Below are 5,769 nucleotides of genomic sequence, written 5' to 3'. Positions count from 1 at the left end.
ATAACATTTGAATAAAAAATTCTACATATCATCGTCCAAAGGCAAAATAAACAACTAATCACGAGTGAAGCTGTGACGGGTCGGCTAGTATAGAATATAGATAGATTAGACCTTTGGGCAGAAGATAGGCTAATTTAAAAAGGGAGAAGACCGACTCCGGGACGTGCTCTAACAGGGATTTTGCGATTTCCAATAGAAATTTTTGTTTATAAATGGTTGCTGTGGGTTTAAAAGCTATAATAATAATAATTAATGGTTTAAAATTGTTGTTATGCTAACCGATATATTATTAAAAAAACAAATTGTTCATATAGCGTTGGTATTTTTAATGGGCAACGAAGTGCACGGGATCAGATATATTTATATATATACTAGATGATCCGGTGCACTTCGTTACCCGTTAAATGTACAAACTGTATATGACTCAAACTTTATTCAATGCGTTATTTAATATTCGGTGTATGATGTTCTAGATTTATCTTAACTTCTCTGTTGCTCTGAATAAAAATACTAATTCACAGCAGTATATTATCAGGTAGGCAATCTACCTGTGGTAGATCGCGGATACCTTGCTATTTGTACGTAAGTGTATGATTTAACTCTAAAGTATCAAAGTTATACCAAGTTTGTCGTTTTTACTTAATTCCACCTACTGTGGATTAATATAATCAATTAATACAAAATCCTAACCTAACCTAACCGTACTAAAATCCGATAAATAAAAAAAAACAAATTTAACCGTTTTTAAATTAGCCTATTTTCTTCAATGACACACGGATATTTGATAATATAATTAAAGTGATGTTTTGTGCATGCTCAGTGGTGACATCAGCGCCAAATGAGCCGACCAAATCGGCTTCAAGATTTTGATCGTAACTCTATTCATTATGTATTATCTAAAGTTAGATCTTAAATCTTCTTTCCATAATATTATCACCTCCACGCTTAACGCTTTAAAATAAATAAAACCAAATCGCGTTTTTCATGAAATATTATTTTCGTAGAATATTCTGGTTGTTGCATAGATCTCTGCAATACCTTTGTCGTGATCCATGAACGTAAAGGCGTGACAAAAAATAGTATGTGTGGTTCATGCAGAAGGAAATTTCAGTCTTGAGTGGAATGCGGATCGTGCAGTCACATACATCACGCGTGACTGAAATAGTTCATTTCCCTAGCCACACAATTTACTGTTTTAAATAACAACAAAATAACTAAAATCCTAACCTATCCTAATCGTACTAAAATCCAATAAATAAAAAAATTTAACCCTTTTTAAATTAGCCTATTTTCTTCCTAGAGGTCTAATCTACACAACAATTAATTTATATATATATTATACATATATATTGACAAAACATAATAATAAAAATCAACAAACATGCACGGTCCTGGAAACGCACAATTAGATAGTGTGTTCCACTTGACTCCAATAAACACTGCGACGTTGTCCAATTTAAAACAATTTTTCACTACGTTCCAGGAGAATTTTTCTGCAATAAAGACACTCGAAGTGAACGATTTATCTGGTTTTGTATTATTCTACATCGCATCTCGTACATTAGACTCGAACACAAAGAGGTTATTTGAATCTGACTATCACGATGTTGCTGTACCTACGTTAGACATGTTATTAGATTTGGTAAAAAGACGTTGTAATGTTTTACAAAATTCGTCGTGTGTTTCTGCACCTAGATTGCATGAGAAACAATATAAACCTAAATCTTCTTTTGTTACCGCATCTAGTTCTGACAACACCACGGGCATCGTTTGCAAATCGAATCATAATTTATATCAATGTCCTAAATTTACGCAGCGTCCGGTGAAACAAAGTTTTAAGTTTGTAAGATCAAATAAATTATGTTTGAACTGCTTATGTTCGTTACATAAAACGTCGGAGTGTAAATCTACTCACACGTGTCGACATTGTTCGTTGAAACATAATTCGTTGCTACATCTCGAATTCAAAACGTCGGCACGTTTTTCCAGTAATCATAATGCCGAAGAATCGTCTTCCAAAAGTTCCACTCCATCTACGTCGTCAGGTGTCGATAACTCTCAATTTTTTGGCACCTCACGCTGTGCGGCAAATGTGGTACTCGGTACCGTGATAGTCCGTATACGAAATAGTGCCGGAGAATGGACACCCATTCGAGTATTAGTGGATCCGGGTTCACAAGTTTCAATCATAACAAATGAGTGTGTGTCTCAGCTGGGACTCAAAAGTGCCAATGCACGACCTCTGTAACAGGATTATCACAAACTCGCGTAGCAACAACGAAGGGTGTGGTGGACTGTACCATAGCGTCCATAGTCCATTCCATTACTAACGCGTCAAAAATATTTTGAGAACCTATAATTTTATCAAAAATTATTGGCCTATGCCTAACATGCCACTACCCAACTCTATCCGTTCTTCATATAGTCACGTGTTATTAACGTTATTGCCTACGTTATTGGCTGACCCGCATTTTGACATTCCCGGACCGATTGATTTCCTATTGGGTGCCGACGTATATCCACAAATATTAGGGCCGTCATCACGTGCACTACATATCCCTGGACTACCATCTGCTTTGGAAACCACGTTAGGTTGGATTATTTTAGGTTCATCAGTGGATAAAGGTAAATCAACGAAGGTGACCCTAATGCTAATCTCAGAAGTGACGATTGATAATCTTTTACGTACATTTTGGGAAATCGAAGAGCCAATACACAAGAATAAGTTTTTACGGGTGGCCAAATATGCGAAGAATTTTTCTGTCGCACTACATCTCGAGACGCTACCGGTCTGTTTACGTTATCGCTGCCGTTTAAAAACAATTTTTCGTTACTTGTGGTGTCACGCGACATGGTTGTCGCACGTTTATTAAACTTTGAGCGTAAATTGATCAAAGGCCCGGAAGTGTATGAACAATACCGGACCTTTATGCGGGAGTATGAAGATTTGGGACATATGCAACTCGCGTCGAGACCGGGCAAGTATCATATTCCACATCATGCCGTTATTAAACGAAGTGACAAGACTATTAAATTAAGAGTAGTATAAATTCTACGCGTTGGCGGTATCCTCTAGCGGAAAATCGTTGAATGATAATTTGCTCCATGTTTGCCCAAAATTGCAGAACGATATTTCAGATTTATTACATCGATGTCGATTTCATAAGTATAATATGTTTACGGCCGATATTTGTAAGATGTATCGGCAAATCAAGATACATCCTGATGACTTCCAATTCCAACATTTTGATACCAAAACAGATTGATGCGGTGGGAGTTACTCCGACAGATGTACCAATCATCTTAGATAGATACCAATCATTTTACTGAGAGCATCAGCAATCAAATTATCCTCTCCTTTTAAATATTCTATCTTATACTGGTACTCCGACAACTTCATAAATCACCTACCAATTCTCGGACTTAAGTCTCGCTTATCCGCCAAGAGTTTAAAACTGTTACAATTGGGTTTTACGAAACAAATACCTATTGAATATACGCGGAATCGTTCTAGCGCGCTCACAATCGCTAATACCTCTAGTTCATAAGAATGATACTTCACCTCGTCTTTGGTCGTTTTTCGACTATAATAGCGTATAGGATGCATTTTCCATTCATCTATTTGTCGTTGCATTAATACGGCAGCAACCGTTTGTTGTCTAGCATCGGTATGCACCTCCGTGTATGCCTTCGGTTTTTACATGGCTAAAATCGGACGATTCGTAAGGGCCTTTTTTAATCGATTAAATTCCTCATATTGTTTTTCTGTCCACGCAAATGTAATATCCTTACGCAGTAAATCCGTTAATGGTCGAGCAATTATTGCAAAACCTTTCACAAATCTCCGAAAATAGCTCGCTAGTCATATAAGTCCACGCACGACTCGTACATTATTAGGCATTGGGAAGTTTTCTATCGCCAACATTTTTCGTCATCCCGGTTCAATACCATTTTTACTTATTTCAAAACCCAAATATTCAATTCTAGTCTTAAAAAATATACAATTTTCTAATTTAATTGTTAGTCCCGTCTCTCGTAATGACTGTAATACTAATATTAACTTCTCAAGACCATCTTCTACACTTTTACTAGGAATAATAATATCGTCTAAAGAAGCTAAAGCGACCGAATACAGTAGTTTCTTTAAAGCAGCATTAATCATTCTTGAAAAAATTGCTGGACAGTTAGTCAGACCAAACGGCATTCGTTTAAATTGAAAATAATTATCGGGCGTTAGAAAGAAGGTTTGGGCCCGCGTGTTTAAATCATTTATCGGTACCTGGTAGTAACCACTAAAAAGGTCTAAGCTAGTAAAATATACGTTATTATGTAGTCTGTCTAGTTGATCATCGATCCTTGGCAGCGGGTATTTGTCCGGCACAGTATTTTTATTTAATTCGCAGTAGTCCACACTCATACGGACATCGTGATTCTTTTTCTTAACCAATAATATGGGGCTGGCATACGGCGACTCGCTGTCTTCGACTATGTCCTTTAATATATGATATTATTGTATTACAAAAATACGTCTCTTTTCGGCGAGCACGTCGGCGGTCGAACTACAATTGTTTATAGTGTTGACAGTGCCGGTACGTTATTGATACACCGCCTCTACGGGTAGTTACCGGTAACGCATCACATTACCGATGTGCTCACAAAACAGCAAAATGCACAGCAGAAAAAATAAATTACCACACGTGAATCTTAAGATCCCTGTTTTATCACATTTTTAAAAAATCAGAAACTCCTAACTTATTGCGTATCTAGATCATTAGAGGGAACCACTAAGTATTCCAATTAATATAAAATTATAATTGTAATTTGTAAATATTTATGATGTTACGCGTGTCAAAACTGCTGGTAGTACGTCGTGCAAATGAAATGAACGTGTATAGTAACCGTGGAAATTAATGGAGATATATCTAATAAATATAATTTGTATATTATCGGTGTGCATTTTATTGTTTAAAATATAATTGGAATATTGGTGTACGCGCAATGCAAGAGGTGGCAACCCTAAGCACAATACGTATTGGCGATGAATAATTATAATTGTTAATTACTCCAATAAAACACAACATTTTTGAAAATTCTTTCTTATTGCATGGTGAAAATATGAAAAGAACCTCTACTCCAAATTTCAAGTTCGTACAATGCGTAGTTTTTAAATTACATTGATCAGTGACTAAGTGGTATTTGGATTTTATATGCATAGATTTTCTCTTCCAAAAATGAAAATTTTTGAATTCTGTTGTTATCAATATTGACTGCTCGCATGGGCGACGACTATCGGGGTGCTGCGGTGCTCGAGCACCCCATGAAATAAATAAAACATATAAATATTTAATACGTTAATATTATACATTTATAATTTCAATATATTAGAACATTTCTTAGGATTTTTTGAAACTCCTTTTACTGACGCACAGACGTTATTTAATTTAGTAATAATGTTTTATCACAATTTGACAATGATATTTCCAAATGTCATAGACATATTACTGGTTTACAAAGAAGAATAATCGACGTCGAACCTAGAGCAATTTTTGTTCATTGTACTGCCCACACATTAAATCTTGTAGTGCAAGATACAATGCAGAATATTTATAAGGTCCAAGATTGTTTAGCGGTTTTACGTTCAAATATGATATCATTCGTAAAAGATTCACCTAAACGACAGCCGATATTTAATTCTTTACAATCAGAACAAAGTATAATCGGGTTCTTCAAATAATGTTTCATTAAGGCCTTTTTGTCCTACAAGATGGT

Source organism: Acyrthosiphon pisum, chromosome X, assembly GCF_005508785.2.
Source record: "Acyrthosiphon pisum isolate AL4f chromosome X, pea_aphid_22Mar2018_4r6ur, whole genome shotgun sequence".
NCBI lineage: Eukaryota > Metazoa > Arthropoda > Insecta > Hemiptera > Aphididae > Acyrthosiphon > Acyrthosiphon pisum.
This window is presented reverse-complemented; position numbering follows the sequence as displayed.